Source organism: Myotis brandtii, unplaced genomic scaffold, assembly GCF_000412655.1.
Source record: "Myotis brandtii unplaced genomic scaffold, ASM41265v1 scaffold486, whole genome shotgun sequence".
In the NCBI taxonomy this organism is placed as follows: domain Eukaryota; kingdom Metazoa; phylum Chordata; class Mammalia; order Chiroptera; family Vespertilionidae; genus Myotis; species Myotis brandtii.
This window is the reverse complement of record NW_005368569.1, coordinates 1,805,415-1,824,021: the sequence shown is the minus strand read 5'-3', so window position 1 is coordinate 1,824,021 and position 18,607 is coordinate 1,805,415. Positions and strand designations below refer to the sequence as shown.

Genomic DNA, 18,607 nt, shown 5'->3' with positions numbered 1-18,607 from the left:
GCTAAACAATTCAAAGTGATCCATATAGATCGGTACAGCGTGGACGATGCCAGGTGCTGAGATTTGATGGCACGAGGAAGAATCAGACCTGTCCATGCCCAGGAGGAGCTTACAGTCTAGGTGTGGAGATAAGACACATGGGAAAGCTATGCACAGGGGAACGGGATGCGGCCTAATTACAGGCCATGGAGGAAGAGGTTTTGCAAGACTGAGCCTCAGAGACAGGCTTAGTACACGTGAGGACAGCCTGGCCTGAAGATGCCAGGGCAGGAGCAGGCCCATCTAGCTGAGAGAAACTGGGACCCACGCTGCTTCTCGGGGGACCGAGTACTGGGGCACTTATGCATGCAAAGCTGAGAAAAGGGGAAGGGTACACATCAGGTAAAGGGCGTGGGTGTCCCGGAGGCGGCAGCCTGGCTGGGTGGACAGAGGGGTGATGAAAGGGCCAGGGAAAGAGGCCGCGGTTGGAAATGGGCCAGGCTGAGAACACCAGGCTGAGGAACTTGGGCCGTGATGGGGACAGCGAGGCATCTTGGAGGGCCTGCTTTGTACATCAGACCTCCTCTACCTTCTTTCCTCCACAGACTCAGTGCTGTGAGCTGACCCTTGAATCCTATTGGGTCACACACACCTTTTCTTGACCTAACAAAAGACAGAAGAAAAAATAAAGCCTAGCGATCTATTTGAAAAAGGCAAAACCAACCTTTCCCAAATCTAGCTCTTTGACTTGCACCCAAGACCTTAAATATACCCTTTGAAACCCTTCATCCATTGAAGTTGCTTTTCTTTGAGACCATAAAAGAATACGCGGCAGCAGTTTGAATTTTTCATTGACAGAAAAATTCACATGCAACTGGTAGCATTGACAGAATGGGAGCCACTGGCCTGGGAGCGGGAGGTCTGAGCCTGGGTCCTTTCTGGACCCAGGGGTGAAGACATTCTGTGATGAGCCAGTTGGGTGATTTGGGCAAGTCATTGAATTCTATGAAACTTCAGTTTGCTCACTCCTGATATGAAGACAACAACCCCTGCCCTCCCTCAGGAAGGGAGCTCTCCCTACCTGCCACACACATGGGTTTCTGCAAGTGCCAACAGAATGCCAGGCTAATTGAGATTCCAGTTGGTTTTTAGAATTCTAAAAGTCTGGTCAGCTCTCCCAGTGAGGAATTCTAGGTCCTTTGACTGTCACTGCAGGAGACAGATGCTGGGAAGACAAATTGTCACTAGAACTAAATAGCCATCAAGATTCAAATGGCCTTGCCCAGCTAGTGTGGCTCAGTGGTTGAGTGTCAACTCATGAACCAGGAGGTCATGGTTTGATTCCTGGTCAGGACACATGCCTGGGTGGGCTTGATCCCCAGTAGAGGGCGGGCAGGAGGCAGCCTATCAATGATTCTCATCATTCATGTTTCTATCTCTCTCTCCCTCTCCCTTCCTCTCTCTGAAATCAATAATTAATATATATATAGTTTTAAAAGAGTGAAATGGCCTCAAAGGTATGCTGTCTGGTCTTGTCTCCATGATTAATGCCAGATGGTGCTCCAGGGCATTCCGAGGGGGGCATCCTCTGTCCTCACCAAGTGCTTAAGTATGCAGCAGGAGGTCAGAGGTTGAATAGCTTAAGAGACATCAGTTACTGGAACAGGATGGTGGCTTCATGAAGGGGTGGAGATGGAGGTGTGGTGGGGAGAAAACAATACTAACCCAGATTGGCCCACTCTGTATTTACTGGTACTATACTATACTATCCTTTTTTTTTAGTCCTCACCCGAGGATATGTTTTCATTGATTTTAGAGAGAAAGGAAAGGAGAGAGAAACATTGATCAGTTGCCTCCTATTTATTTCTGCCCTGACCAGAAATCAAACACAACCTTTTGGTGTATGGGACAATGTTCGAACCAACTGAGCCACCCAGCAGGGCCTATACTGTATTTGTTAGCATTATTTTAGAGTGTACTCTTTCTACTGATAAAAATAGTTTGTGGTAAAACAGTATGCTACTATCCTTTTTTTTTAGTCCTCACCCGAGGATATGTTTTCATTGATTTTAGAGAGAAAGGAAAGGAGAGAGAAACATTGATCAGTTGCCTCCTATTTATTTCTGCCCCGACCAGAAATTAAACACAACCTTTTGGTGTATGGGACAATGTTCCAACCAACTGAGCCACCCAGCAGGGCCTACACTGTATTTTTTAGTATTATTTTAGAGTGTACTCTTTCTACTGATAAAAATAGTTTGCGGTAAAACAGTATGCGTGTTATGCCAGCAGCAGCCTCATATACCTCCTGTTTACTGCATCTCACGATCACATCATTTTCTCTTGTAATTGATTTAATCTCATGTTGTTTTATAGAGTAACATGCTACATTGGCTTGTAGCCTAGGAGCAATAGGCTATACCATGTAGCCTAGGTGTATAGTAGGCTACACCATCTAGGTTTGTATAAATACACTCTATGATGTTCACACGACAAAACTGTCTAATGACTCATTTCTCAGAACGTATCCCTATTGTTAAGTTGTACATAACTATATATATGTATATATTGTTTTTAACAAGCAAATATAACTTTTAGTCTCCTCCTTGATATTTCAACATAGTTGTTACCTTGTGCCATTTCACCACAGACATTGTTGTCACTAAGTTCTAAGAGGGAGTATAACAAATTTTAATATATAGAGTGTCCCCCCAAAAATGTGTACACACACTTTGAATAATTATAAAGGCAGTATTTATTAAAATACCTTACATTTTCAAAATTGAGCTATCAGCTGTTAAAGTGTGTATACATTTTTGGGGGACACCCTGTATACTTGAAATACAAGCCTTCTTGTTGGATATATAGTTTGCAAATATTTATATATTATGTATATAATATTAATATAAACAACTCAACTTAAATCTTTTCATGTGTTTACTTGCCATCCCTATATTTTCTTTGGAGAAGTGTCTCTTCACACCCTTTGCCCATTTTTTAAGTTGAGCTGGTCTATCACAGGGCCCGCTGGTGATCACACCCAGATCCTGGAGTCTACCCAACCGTGGAGCACGTGGACCACTGTCATTCCTGTCGTGATTGTGGAATGTGCGGCCACTTACCCCAGGATTACTCCCAACATTGCTGTGGAACTGGCTAAGGCGGAGGTGAGATGCTGAGCCACGCTTGTCTCCTGAACCACCAGGGCTTACCCTTCAGGTCGGAGCTGTCAGACAAGACCGTCATTACATAACCTACAGTGAGTCGTGAAATTCCGGAGCCTGGAAGCCAATGCCATGTGCAAGGTGCTCATCCAGCAATTGGCTGAACCCAGATTCCAGTCTTTACTACACTGACCTGATTGAAGTCTCTATGGTCCTGTGGTCACACTGCCATTCTGGCTGAGGCGCCCAGAGGCTGGTGAAAATTGCTAAACCAAATCCATCATTTTCTTTCTTCTAGAAGCCAAGCCAGCAATCCTTCATATCAGCAGGCTTGCACTTTCTGAGGGCCAAACACTCAACTCTATATGAAAGAGTTAATTTTTATTGCACTCAAGCACCACAAGGGCCTTCAGTAGTGATGGTTCCCATACATTTGTGTAAACCAAAGTACAGACTTGGCTAAGAATGCAATTCTCCACCCGTTTGTCAGTCCTGCCAACATCTCCGATCCGCCCTCAACCACTGTGGATTTTCCTGCTTCATTCAAAAATTCAACCACAAAGTGAACATATGTATTGGGGTTACTATTTATAGGACTAAAGCAAAAATTGTTTCCTTTCCTCACAACACTTCTGACACCAAATGTATGGGGTTTTTCCCTCACATTAAGCAATTCTGACACTAACTACCTGGAGTTAGCCCAGACCCCAAAGGTTAAGGGCTCAGTCCCACAAGATTGCCTCCCTTCAGACACCAATCGCAAGTAGTGGGCCCCCCACGTTACCCACACTTCTGTTTGACTTGGCTACAAACTGAGGTTCCCAAGACCTCTCTCTTCAGGTTCCATACTTTTCTATATGCCTCACTGAACTCAGGGAAACAATTTACTTACTATTACCAGTTAATTATAAAGGCTACAAGTCAGGAACAGCCACATGGAAGAGACACATATAGCAAGGTATGGGGAAGGGGCACAAAGATGCCATGCACCCCCCTCCCAGCACCTCCGTGTGCTCACCAACTGGAAGTTCTCTAAACCCTTCACTTAGGGTTTTATGGAAGTTCCTTTATATTGATCAAATCATCGCCATTGGTGGTAGACTCATTGTCCAGCCCCTCTCCCCTCCCTGGAGGTGGGGTGGGAGGGAGTGAAAGTTCCAACCACCTAAGCACACAGGAATGGTTCCTCTATCCTCCAAAAGTCATCTCATCAGCATAAACTCAGGTATGGTAGCAAGGGGCTTATATGAGTAACCAAAAATGCTCCTCTCACCTTTATCACTCAGGAAAATACAAGAGTATTAGAAGCTCTGTGCCCGGAACTGGGGACAAAGACCAGTTTCTTATTGTATCACAACACCACAATGACAAAGGAGTTAGTCACCGGATGCAAGTGTCCTCAGCATTCCTTTAAATCACCCGTTCTCTCATGGGCATCCACAAAATAGTGTGGTTTTCAGAGAACTGCTACAGATAGATGTTCAGGGATGCCCGAGAAGCAGGGTGACTGTTCTAATGAGAGCTGTCCTCTTCTTTGGGTTCTTCTATGGCTTCATTTCCTCAGGAAGTTCACCTTGACTTTGAGAAGGACCAGGCTGCAGTGAGTGGGCGAGGGTGTGTGTGTCGCAAAGAGTCTGAGCTTCCTCTCTAGGCCATTACAAATGCCCTGCTGACCTCGGTGGACACCACAGACCTAGTTCTGCTGTCTGGCTCTGGCCAGCATCTACGTTCTCCTCTTGACCCCGTGTCTCTGTAGGCTCAGAACATGGGAGCACCCCCGCCCCCGATACTCCCAGACACTCCTGACTGAGCTTGGCCCCTCATATGGTGGGCAAGGCCTGCTTTCTAGATCTCTCATTCAGGAGACACCTATCACAACTCACCACGTAGCCAGCTAACCCAGAAAATCCTCCTGATGAATTCAAATTGAAATCATGAGCCCAGAATGACCACCCCAACAAAACTGAGTGACCTCTCTCTTGACCAAGTACCTACACAAGGCTCACATTGGCACAGCACACGTTTCCCCAAAGCACTTGTGTTTTAACTGAACGTGGTCTTTCCAGGAGAGTTCCCATCCCCACTAGCATAGGGGAAAATGAGGGCATGAACAAGCTGGGTACTACAGCCAATGGCAGAGTCCGATGGAGAAGGACACAGGGTTCTGAGATCTAAGACACATCTCAGTGCTCAGACACACCTGGTGTTTAACGTGTGCCACTCACAGACGTACATCTAAGCAGCATGGGGTAGGGGCATCAGGGCCCTGACCCTAATACCAACCACATCCCTATCGGAAACTCAAGCCCCTGTTCAAATATTTATTGGGTATCTACTATGTGCTGGCACTGAGTATTCAGTGGTAAACAAGATGGACTAGGCCCCTGCCTGCACATTTTTCATAGCCTCAGCACTGTGAGTTAGCCATGAGAGGTCATGAAGCAAGAACAGGGCTGGCCAGGTTGGGTGCCAAAAGCAGCGCAGACAGAACCCCAGAAAGCAGCTGACATCTCAGCCAAAAGCAAACAGGTAGGTAGGTAGGTCAACAGGTGTGTGTGTGTGTGTGTGTGTGTGTGTGTGTTAGCTGGGTTCAGTGAATGGTGATGTCTAACGGAGCGCCACGAGGGTGTGTGTGTGTGTGTGTGTGTGTGTGTGTGTGTGTCTTAGCTGGGTTCAGTGAATGGTGATGTCTAACAGAGCGCCACGAGAGTCTGAAGGGAGTCAGAGGCTACATACAGCAGGGTCTCTCCTGGAGGCTTGAGGCACTGCTCTTGGTCTGAGCAGGGCAACTCCTGCACCAGCCTGGGTCTAGAGGTCAAGCAGTGTGGGCTTGGAAAAAGGCTGGGCTTGTGGGGAAATAGTGTTAGCTGGGTTCAGTGAATGGTGATGTCTAACAGAGCGCCACGAGAGTCTGAAGGGAGTCAGAGGCTACATACAGCAGGGTCTCTCCTGGAGGCTTGAGGCACTGCTCTTGGTCTGAGCAGGGCAACTCCTGCACCAGCCTGGGTCTAGAGGTCAAGCAGTGTGGGCTTGGAAAAAGGCTGGGTTTGTGGGGAAATAGAGAATAGTCAACAAGTGAGCAGAGAGGTTCAGAAGGTGGGCCTGAGGGATGGAAGGAGAGGAGCAGCCCAACTTGGCATAAAGGTGACAATAAAGGATGGGCAACAGTGTCACAGCATAAGGGACATCCTCAAGTCAGGACTGTAGACCCACGGCTGCATCTCCCACACGTCCCCAGTTGAGAGGCATGAGAGCAAGAGACCCTCCGTTGCTGTCGCTGCCTCCAGTCTCTGCTTTTCACTTGCCACTTCCCTCCAAGCCACCTTTCCCAGGCGGTGGCCTCCTTGGCTGTGTCATCTGTGTCCAGTCTGATCTCTGATATGGACTTCATATCAGAGTTGGACTTCCTTGGCCCGACTCGTGGGTAACTGCATGTCCAGCTGCCCTCCGTGTCCTCTGGTTATTCTGGCTCCTACATGACCCAACTCTGTCCCCTCTCCATACTCACCTGCCAAAGTACCAGGTTATCTGGCTGCATCCCACAGGGCTTTCCCTGACCCCACTTGATGGAGGATGGTTCAGACAGAACAGGGATGTGGCAAAGTGCCGGGAATTTTGGTAAGCAACCAGGGGCCACTGAGGAGCTGGATGGGGAGGGGACCAAGGATGGACAGGCATGAGCTGGAGGCAGGTTTAGTTCAAGATTTGAAGGGGCTAAAGCTGGGAAGTCTCCTGGAGATCCCAGAGCTGAGCTAAGAGGTGTTGAGAGCTGCTAAGCAAGGCCTGAGGCCAGGAATCTGAGAGACAGCAGGGAACTCAGTAAGTGGCTGGGGACAATTGTCAAACTGGGCGTCTTTCTCACCTAGGCTCACCTCTTCTTGTCCAGCAGCATCTCAGAGACATTGCTGGCCTCTGAAGGGTCAGGGCACAGCAAGCCAGACAGATGGGACTGGCCAACCAAAGGGAAAGCCACAGTGACCAAGACGGCTCCTCTCTGAGGGGAGGGAGGCAGCCTGCTGGGTGCTCTGAAGAGAATGCTAGCTCACTCACCTTGCCGCCCAAGCTAGATTCTCCCCAGGGCATGGCACTCTGTGGGTATGGCACTTCAGGAAGGTTTTTTGTTTTTTGTGTTTTTTTTTTTGGTTGGTTTGTTTTTTTAGCTCCTACAGCCTACAGACAGTTAGTAAATCTTGTCCTGAGGAATTTCAGGTTAACTGTTCCCATCAGTTCATCATCCAAAATCTGGAGCAGAGTTGGGATGAGACATATAACAATTCAAAATCCCAGGATCTCAAATATCAAAGAGTGAATTCAGTTTCAGAAACATATAATCATGTTCCAAGAAGGATGTGGCTCCAAGGCTCCTAATAAATAAGAAAGATGCTGAGATGCCAACACCCACCAGTCCGACACTACAATCACCTGCAACTACCTGGTCCATGCTGGCCAGCGAGAAGCCCAGCACTGAGCCAGGTTCTGCCACAATTTTTGCTGTGGGATCCTGGGCAGATCACTTCTCTCCTGGCCTCAGATTCTTGATCTGCAAAACACTCCCTGCCCTGTGTCAGGCTGCATAGGGGAGCTTCGCACCCTCTGAGTATGGCTCATGGCTCACTCTGGCTGGGCTGAGCTCTGGATAAAGACTTGTCCGGGACATTCATTTTCCACTGGTAGAGAAATGGAATTTCCTCTGAACCTCTGTGGCTCGTGGATGGCTCAGCCAGCACAGCACTCAGGGGCCTGCCTCTGAAAGCAGGCAATTCTCTCCATGTGGCCCTGAGTGACCAAAGATAGCTGAAAGGAGAACAAAGAAAGGAGAACCAGACCAGAGGCGTTCATGCCCTCAGAGACATTCAGCTTCCTCCCCCAGGGCACAGGGCTCGCACCAGACTCATTGCTATTCTTGAGGACAAAGTGGTTTGAGCCAACAGCTTCTGCAGCTTCTCCACTCTGTGGCCTTGGCCAAGTGACTGTCCTGCTCTGTGCCTCAGTTTCCCCACCTGTCAAGTGAGTATACACATTGGTACAACCTTTGGGAAGCCATGTGGCATTCACTAGTGAAGTTTAAGATGCATACACCCTCTTCTGCACATGCTCACAAGTATGAGATTGTTATAGTAATATTGTGGGAAATATAAAAAACTGGGAACAATCTTAATGTTTATCAGGAGAATGGGTATGGTAGTATATTCATGTAGTGGAATATTATAGGCAACTAGAGGCCTGATGTATGAAATTCGTGCAAGGGGCTTGGCCCTCGCAGCCCTGGCTTCGACCAGAAGGTTGTCCGGACAGTCGTTCCGCTGTTCGACCATTTGGTCGACTTGCATATTGTGCTTTTATTATTATAGATGAAGACAAATGAATTAGAGCTACACGTGTCAACATGAAAGACTCTAGAATGTGACATGGAGCAGCCCTGTGGGCACACAGCCTTCATGAGGCACAGCTCTATGTCCTCCAAGTTGGCTGAGTCCTGGAGCAAGGAAAGGGATGGCCTCCTGGGTGAATGTGAGTCACATACAAGACTCACCTGCTTCCAATCCACCAAGGGTCTAATGCCCAAATTTCCATTATTAGAAACACACTCCTCTGGGTCAGCGCTATGTGCTATGTTGGAGATCAAAGAGACCCAATGGTTTCCACTTCTACAGTTCTCTGCTGGGCACTACTGGGCACAGACCCAACCCCTACTAACTAAAAAGATCATGGAAGGAAACCAAGGCAGGGTCAAGGACAAAATTTGGGACACACCAGTATTTAAGAATTCGTCAGAGAGAGAGGTGAGAGGAAGCAGCTGAAAAGCATGAAGAAATGCCAACGGAATTACAAGAGTTTTAAGGAGTTATAGAAACTGATCATATATCACACAGATAGGTCAGTTCAGGTGAAAAGATTCATTTAATAATCTGACAATCAAAAATTCATTGGTGGCCTTAGCAAGGGCAGTCTTTGTATAATGATAGGGGTAGAATCTAGATTTGGTGGGAAGTAAAAGAAGCTGAGGAAATGGAGACACAAAATATGGTCTAACTTCAAGAAGTTTGCTTATAAAGGGCAGGGTGGGAGCTGCCTGGGAAGAGAAAGTAAAGGTAAGGTTTTCTAAAATGGGAAAGAATTGTACTTACAGGGCGAAGAAAAGGAACCAGACACAAGGGAAGGATGAGAGAATCAAAGACAGAGGGTAATTTATTGAACTGGATTCTGGAAGAGGCAAGGGAGGGTGGGAGGGAGATCCTAAGAGGGAGGCTAGTCTTGGCAATGCCATGTAGATCTTCTTAGAAGTAAGGAAGAGAGGAGCTGAAAACCTGATATGCTTCACTCTCCCAGGGCTGCAGAAGTTGGATATAGACAGCGGTAGGTGAACAATTTGAGAAGAGTTGGACAATCAGGGAACAGCTAGGATGGGGAATGAGAATAGTGTCTGGCCAGGTGTGGATAAAAGGACTGGCAAACTGCTGGCTGAATTGGAAACCACATCTCCATGGTGGTACTAATTTTCTTTTTGTCACAGTAAAGCTTGACAGCTTTGAAGTCCCGCAGGATTATTCCAGGCTAGGGTAGACAGAAAAGGTACAGCTGGATACAGGGTTTGAGGCCACCAGACTGCTGGTTAGCCAACAGCAGCTCTGGGAACAGCTGGGGTTAGCAGACAAAAGAGTCTTTCCCAGCCCTAGCCAGTTTGGCTCAGTAGATAGAGCATTGGCCTGCGGACTGAAGGATCCAGGTTCGATTCTGGCCAAGGGCACCTGCCCGGGTTGAGGGCTCGATCTCCAGTAGGGGGCGTGCAGGAGGCCGCCCATCAATGATTCTCATCATTGATGTTTCTATCTCTCTCTCCCTCTTCCTTCCTCTCTGAAATCAATAAAGAAATATATATATTTTTAAAAAGAGTCTTTTCCACTTTCCTTTTTATTTTATTTTATTTTTTTTCCCACTTTTCTTTTTTATAAGGGATAATATTCTGTTGTAACTTAAAATGTATTAAATAAAAAAAGCCATTTGAATGACTGGAGTTGATGTTTTCAACACTGAAGTAGCAACCTGCACCCAAACTTGCTCTGGGTCACTGACCAGGGTCAAGTGCTTTATGTGAGCACACGACCTTATTAGCTATATCTCTCAGCCTCATTTTCACCCCACAAACTCAGAGGTAACAATGGGATGAATTCTCGTCTTTACTTCCCAGCCCCGTGCAGGTGACTGGTGCCAAAGGTACATAAAAAGAAAAGTTTTTAAGTTTCTAAACGTGGTACTTCGATCAACCTGATGAACTATTATTGAAAAAATGACTAGGTTGAAAACGATTAGGCCTAGTCGTTGCTTTTTGAATAGGAACCATGTTGCCCAGCATTGCAGTAGTATTATAGCCCTCTTAACCATCTTGAAGTAACTTTGTTAGCTTTTCAGAATTTAGAGATAAGGTCTACTTTTCTGTGTTTTATCATTTTAAACTCATTTTTTCCGCCAATTATTCCTGCTCTGCACTGTTTATACTCATAAGAAGTCAGAATTACCTAAATAGCCAATGGTAGGATTTGTTTATAATTCTCTTTTTTCTTATTAGAAAAACAATGCATGTTCATGACAGAAAAATTAAAAATGCAGACAGGTAAAAGGAGAACTGAGGGATGTGTGTACTCCTTCCTAGAGACACCACTGCTAGTTAGCACCCAGGAGCATCCCTCCCTCTCCTTCTCTAAGCTGCATACAGTGGGTTCACGCTGTACTTACTTTTTGCAACCACTTATAATTGCCTTCAGGCTCTGCCCTTGACCGGAATCGAACCTGGGACCTTTCAGTCCGCAGGCCGACGCTCTATCCACTGAGCCAAACCGGTTTCGGCTGTACTTACTTTTTGCAACCACTTATAATTGCCTTCAGGCTCAATCCCCTATGTACCTCTCACACACCTGCTGGCCCTGTGCCCTAGGGAAGGAGTTTTGGAGGCAAGAGTTGAGGGTGCTGTGAGGCTAACCTAAGAAGGAGAACAGCATCGTGTGCTCCCCTTGGAATGGCCACATCTGCTTCAGGGACTGCAATGCCGTCACTGAATAACCATGTTAACAGCCACCCCCAGACATCTGTGAATAATCTGGAGCCTTATAATTTGTGCTTTTGGAGAGCTCCACAAAGCCATGTTGGATCCCTCAAGCAGGGACACTCAACTCACAGCTGAGCGGACCCAGTAAACTTGAAAAAACAAAAACAAAAAACAACTTGAACTTGAGTCATAACAGACTAGGAACAAAGTTCAAAAGATTAAACAAGCTAAAAATGCCAACGACGATTCTGAATGAATGCTATACTGAAGTAACATGGCACGTGGGCCCTTTTCCTCCTGGAGCATCCCTGTGTGCCCCGACTTGGCCCACTCAGGAACAAGGGATGTGCTCCAGGCCCCCAGAGGTGCTGCCTTCCTCTGCCCACAGGCAAGCCCTATGATCCCTGCAATGTCAGTCTTCAGTACAGGAAGACAGAACATGGCAGTTTCTTTCATGCCCGAGAACACAGCAGTGAGCTGCATTCTCCATGCTATCTCCAAGAAATTGACGGGTAAACTGGCCTCAGGGGGCCACAAGGTATATGGAGAGAACAGGAGCTCAAGGAGACCAGGATTTCCATCCAGACCTTGAAAAATTACCTAATCTATCTGATTCTCCAATTACTTGCCTATGAAATAGGGATCTTTGTAGGGTTATGGTGTTTAAACTGAGGCTATGCAGGTAAAACATCTGGCATCTTATCTTGCATATAGGTGGTACCCAGAGACTATTAATTTACCTCCCAGCCCAGTGATCCCATCATTCCTTTTCAGACTTGTCATGGCCTGAGCAAGAGCATCCTGTAGATTGGGGTAAACAATATTCTTTCCTTCAACCAATGTTTACAAAATGTGCCTATATGCTTAGCATCATGGAACATTGACTTCACTTAAAGATTTTTTAAAATATTATTTTAATATTATTTTATTATTTCAAGACAAATCTTATGGAGAAGAATACAAAATTTACATTAACTTCAAAGAAAAATATGAGTCTTTTGCTCATGACTGACTTCCCAGGAATCCTGCACCCCAACTGGAAGATGCTAAGATGCCCAAGGACATGACCTCAGGTCCAATTCACACAGATCTCCACCTTTTCCTATAGTGAGTCATGAACCAGAAGTGACATGGTCTCCTCCTAGCAAATCAGGGTGGAAGAACATTGGTCCAGGATAAACCAGTCAACTACACAGTGAGCACGAGGGCTATCTCCAAGCCTTGCTTGCACGTTCTGCCTTTCTGAGTTGCAAGTCATCTTGTGGCCGACTCTTCCAAAATTACCTCACCTCCAATTCTTAGGAAAACACACTCCTATTTCTAGGAAATCTGCTCTATGTCAAATCTGGGATGTTTAGCCAGGTCAAAGTTGTTTTCCTTACTCTCTCTCCATTGTAGCCTCCTGCCACTTCTGGGGTCACCTTTCAAAGTCAGATTCTGAGATGCGAACTAGAGATGATCCCATCCATTTACCTTTGCTGCCTGGGCCTTACTGGACTCAGATCTGTGGGCTCCTCTAAGCACAGGTCGACCTGGGCTGAGAACCAGATCTCCTATGTTCATTTTCTCATAAGAAAAATGAATCAATCACCATATTAGCTAATTTCAGTATTTGATATATAACAGAAAAATGGTAGCAGTGACCATCTCTGAATGGTGGGAATATAAGTGGTTTATATTTCCCTCATTTTGCTTACCTGTATTTTCTCATTTTAAACAATGAGCATGTATTATTTGTGTATAGACAATGAAAAAAAAATGTAAATGCTAACATTCCTCTCATTTAGCTGTTTCCTGATGATTTTACATTTTGAATTCAAGCTCAATATTCAAAGCAGAAGGTCACAGAATGTGTTTCATAGGATAAAAGACTAGAAATCCAATAGCCCCTTTATCCAGCTGAACCAAATTTCAGTTTAGACTTAGATTTACAAGATCAAATTAAACTGCTTTTGAGGTAGAGTTATTTATCCAATGTATTTGGCATATGGTTAAGGTTATCTTCTTATGAATCAAAATCACAACAAAACTAAGAAACTGCTGGTGAGGTAATGGAAAACAAAATTCAAAGCCATGGCCTTGGGAGATCATATTATTCTCCAAAACACCTTAGAAACCCGAGTAGGTGACATCAGACATGAAACTGTACTCATAATTCATTCAATAAATATTTGCATATTTGCCATTCCAGCCACCATCGTAGGCATTGGGGATACAGCAGCAAACAAAACAAGCAAAAATTCCTGTCCGCATGAATCCTGTATTCCAGTCAGAATACAAGGGAGACAGAAGATTCCCATGCAGCAATCCAATCCTTAGCATAGTATTAATCAAGCTGCTGCTGTTTTGACTGTCATCCTGCCACTTTTCTTAGAGAAGAACTTTCTAATAATGCCCTTCTAAAACTAGTGATTGGGTCGACTATTTCTTTTTCTTTTCTTTTTTAAATATATTTTATTGGTTTTTTTACAGAGAGGAAGAGAGAGGGATAGAGAGGCAGAAACATGGATGAGAGAGAAACATCAATCAGCTGCCTCCTGCACACCCCCTACTGGGGATGTGCCCGCAGCCAAGGTACATGCCCCTGACTGGAATCGAACCTGGGACCCTTCAGTCCGCAGGCCGACGCTCTATCCACTGAGCCAAACCGGTTAGGGTGGGTCGACTATTTCTTGACATAACCCTGCCAGAAGTGGGACAGAATGGATGGCAGTACTTGTAGAACTGGAGAGCTACCTAGCCACGACCTTCTTGCAGCAATGATCCTAAGGACTCAGTTGATACAAAATGGTCCAGATGTTCCCATAGGAAGAAGCTGAAGTGCCCCCGATCATTAATAGAGACCTGAGCTGGAAGACTGGGAGACCAGGAACTGTCATGGTAGGCGATGGGATACGCAGACATAGAAATAGGACTGATTTAGGGAGACACAGATTTTAGCTCCATGTGAGGGAAAACATTTCAACAGCCAGAGCTGCCCCACAACGGAATGGGTTGAGGGAAAGGCAGTTTTCAGGCTCAAGGGGGTGGATGACCAGCCCAGCTCTGCCACTTACTGGTTATGTGACGTTGGGCTAGTCCCATAACCACTATGGGCCTCAGTTCCCCTGCCTGTAAAATGGGAATTATAATGGTACCTTATATATGGTACTTTTATAAATAGTATCTTATAAATAGGATTGTGGTGATTGTTAAATAAGAGAAAGCATGTACAGTGTCAGGGTACTTAAAGTGCCTCACCCAGAGTAACTTAGACACTGAAAAGCTATCTAGATCAGATGATAAAGTTAAGAACTTATCTTCTATGTTGTTTTTATAGTGGATTTGTTTTGACTTGATATCAAAACAATATTACATACAGTCATATTTGGCAAGAAGATTCAAATTGGTAGTTGAGATCTTAACATCACAAAAATCTGTGGCTATGGCAGGGATAGAACCTACAGTTCTATGAGGAACCCTCTGAACGATGCTACCACATTTCTGATATGACTGTGGTCCAGGCCCAATACATTATCCCTGGCTGATTTGGACACATCATGATCTTGGTCCTCCCTGGAGGTGCACCAGGGTACTGGGAGCAGGCCAGCACCAGTGTTTACTTGAATCACAGAATCGCTAAGGCAGGAGCACCATTACCCTATACACATACCCAGAAGGGCTACTCTGGCGGTAACCTGGGGTTTAAAATAGGATGTCCCCAGAGAAGCTGTGCTTAATGCCACAAACTCCCAAGGGCTCATTACTGACCAGGGCAGCAGTGCCAGTCTCAGCCCCACTCTGGGATACCCAGGGCTGGTAGACTCAGATGGCAGCATGGGACAGGCCTCCGGAGGCACAGGCCGGGCTGGAGAGCCAAGCCATAGTTCAGTGGGACAAGGGCAGCCCAAGATGGAATCCCAACCTACTCATAATCCCTCTCGTGGTTCCAGGTGTGGGGGGCCTATCCAGACAGGTTTCCTCTTCCACCCCAGTGAGGGCATCGCAGGAACAGCTGCACAGCCCCAGGTGAACTGCTTTATAGCCCAGCCCCACCTCCTGGCCCTGGCTGTTGGTAATGGCCCAAGGGTAGGAGGGGCAAGCAGCCAATCCATTTATGTGTGCCCAGCAGGCCTTCTGGCAGCTGCCATCCCCACATCAGATGCCTTAGGGTCAGAGGTCAGTCTTTAACTGTGGAGCCAGTGTCCAGCACTCAAGTTCCTACCATCACCCCCTCATGCCAGCCAGCTTTTCACGCATGCCTAGACCTGTCTGAACTCCTAGCAGGTACAGAACTCAGGCTTATTTCCCCCTACTCTCCTTATACCCACTACTTAGAAATCAAAATCCCAAACAATAATATCTTGTATGTGTGTGGTGTTTAGCACTTTTCCATTTACTTTTCATATCCTGCATGTATTGGTTAGAAATTTTAGTTGTAAGCAAAAGTAACTAACTTTGGCTGATGTGCACAGCAAAGGACATAAATTAAAAGATAGTGAGTAACTCACAATATCTCCAGGAAGGTAGAAAACCAGGTTTGGAAGCACACAATCAAGAACAATGTCCCAAACTCCAACTCAGCAGTAGTCTTAGAAGACATCGTTGTGACCACTGAGTCTGGCCTACCCTCCCTGCCACCTACACCACAGACACCTTCTGAGGGATGCTGTCCATTGAACTCTCACTGGAAACTGAGAAGATACCCATCAAAGCACTAAAAGGGGTGCAAAGCAGACCCTCCTTTTTTGCTGTCACTGGCTTCCAATTCAAAATTGGTGAGGAGTGGCATCGGGGAGAGAGAGAGCTTGTTGGACTGGAGGAGCCTGAGGCTCAGGCTGATGACCAGGTCCTAGCTGCAAAGGAATGGTTCCACCTCATGAGACACGGGATCCCTCAAGCACATGAAGGAGGCTCAGCTGCCAGGCAACCAAAATGAGTGACAAATGTCCAACTTCATCTCATTTGATTATCACGCCAGCATGTGAAGTTGTCAGACTGACTCTATTGTCCCCATCTTAGACAGCAGGAGTGGGACCAGGGCAGCCTCTCTACCAACATTGAAGAAAAAAAAGATAGGGAGAAGAGCAAAGTCTTGTTTTCAGGTTTTAAAAGATCAACTATAGAAATGTGGGATGAGAGGAAGTAGGTTTGGCTGCAGGTCCACATAAAGGTCTTAGAATTTCAGCTGACTTTAAATTTCATATGAACCCAGCTGAAGAGGCTGCTGATGTGGCCAGTGCAGACTTGTGTGTGGGACAGTGTCTTTGCCACCGGGCCTGCCAGACTTACCTGGAGTTGACCATTCTAGTCATCTATTTGCAGAGATGAGCAGCAAAGGTAGGGAGGTTCTGTAACATCTGGTATGTGGGCTCTGCTGCTTCAGAGGGCAGGAACGGGGCCACATGGGAGCCACGACGACCAGAAGCTAGTTCAATACCTGTAGAGCAGGCCCAAAACAAGACAAGCTTCCATGAGATGGTGAGGTCCTCACTGCCAGGCTATGCAAGCAGAGGCTAGAAAGCCATCTATCAGAATTTCCACTAAACTAGATGATGAATGCAGGCCCTTCCAACTCTAAGATGTTATAAACCTCCAATGTGCGCTATAGACATTGGGCATGATCTACAAGGTAGGGCAATGGCCCTCCAAGAGCCTCCTGAGGACCTACTGAACTAACCAGTGACAAAAGAAGAAAGCAAAAAAGTGTGCATTCTTAATAGACATAAATTATAAATAAAAGGAAGGATCATGTTATACTCTGCATTAGCCAAAACTGAAAGTAATATCTAACGCTGGAGAGACTGTGATGAAGCAGGGACATTCATGCTGGCAACTGGGCAAAATGGGTACCGCCCTTTTTGAAATCAATATGGCAGATGGTATAAAAACACCAAAACCATGTTTAACCCTTTAACTCAATAACTGTTCATTTGGGAATTTACCTTAAAGAATAATTTGTAATGGGTAATTGCTATAAACTTGGAGTATTTCATTACATTATTTTAAGTAATAAAAAGTCTTAACTAGGGGCGAGGTTAAATATAGTGTGATATTTGATGGAATATTAGGCAACCATTACAGATTGCATTTATAAAGAATCTCTGTTCCTCGAGGGCAAGTTCTGTGTCCCCGTTTACCACTATAGACCTAGTACTGTCTGGAACATAGAAATGCCTCATTAAATATTCATTGACTAGCCAAAACCAGTTTGGCTCAGTGGATAGAGCGTCGGCCTGCGGACTCAAGGGTCCCGGGTTCGATTCTGGTCAAGGGCATGTACCTGGGTTGCGGGCACATCCCCAGTAGGAGATGTGCAGGAGGCAGCTGGTCGATGTTTCTCTCTCATCGATGTTTCTAACTCTCTATCTCTCTCCCTTCCTCTCTGTAAAAAATCAATAAAATATATTTTTAAAAAAATATTCATTGACTAAATGAGTGAATGAGCAACTGAACAAATGAATTCAATCTTAGCAAGGGAAAATGCTTATAACATGTAATGTTAGAAAAATAAAAGCAGAACTCAAAATTATATCTACTCTATGATTTCCATAATGTGAAAGGTTATATACACATGTGTCCTACATGAGGACTGTAATGCAGAAAAATAAAAAATAAATGTTAGGGTCACATACTATGGATTATGTGTTATTCTTATTCATTCAACATGTTTCACTGAGCACCTGCTATGTATAGGTGCTATGCCACATTCTGTGAGTACAGCAGTAAACAAAATAGACAAAATATCTACCCTAATGGAGAGTTTATTCTAGTGGATTACTGGAGGAGTGATAGTAGGGGAGAGACAGACCATAAACAGATAAGAGAATATATAAAATATCAGATGATAATACTGGAGGGTAGCGAGTGCTAGGAGAGGAAAAGCTGCCATTTAAAAATTTTTTAAATTTTTATTTATTTTTTAAAGTATGTTACTATTTACGTATTTATTTATTTATCTATATTTGTATTTTTTAATTGATTTGAGAGAGAGAAGCATTGATCACACCAGGGATCAAACCCGCAATGTGGGTATGTGCCCTGACCAGGAATCGAACCAGTGACCTTTCAGTGTATGGGGCAATGCTCCAACAAACTGAACCACACTGGCCAGGGCAAGGCTGCCATTTTATATGGAATATCCATGAGGATATCTAGGGAAAGAGCTTCAAAGCAGAGGGAACAGCAAGTGCAAAGGCCCTGAGGCTAGAGTGTACTTGAGGCAATCAAGGAACACCATGGAGGGTCAATGTGCTGCAGCAGAGGGAACCTACGGGATGAGGCAGAGAGGCTACAGGAGTCCGTGTATATGACCCTATAGGGCCCAGTGGTTCTCAACCTTCCTAATGCCGCGACCCTTTAATACAGCTCCTCATGTTATGGTGACCCCCAACCAAAAAATTATTATTATTATTTTTTTAAAATATATTTTATTGATTTT

At 45.4% G+C, this 18,607-nt stretch overlaps 1 protein-coding gene across 1 annotated transcript in view; it reads right to left on the bottom strand.

Moving 5' to 3' along the window:
* Window positions 1–18,607, bottom strand: part of ZFP90 (ZFP90 zinc finger protein) — an 85,243-nt gene that overhangs the window by 58,150 nt on the left and 8,486 nt on the right. The window contains exon 2 of the mRNA XM_005876445.2: window positions 16,459–16,606. The gene's annotated coding sequence lies outside the window, so the exon portion shown is untranslated. The remainder of the gene's footprint in view (window positions 1–16,458; window positions 16,607–18,607) is intronic.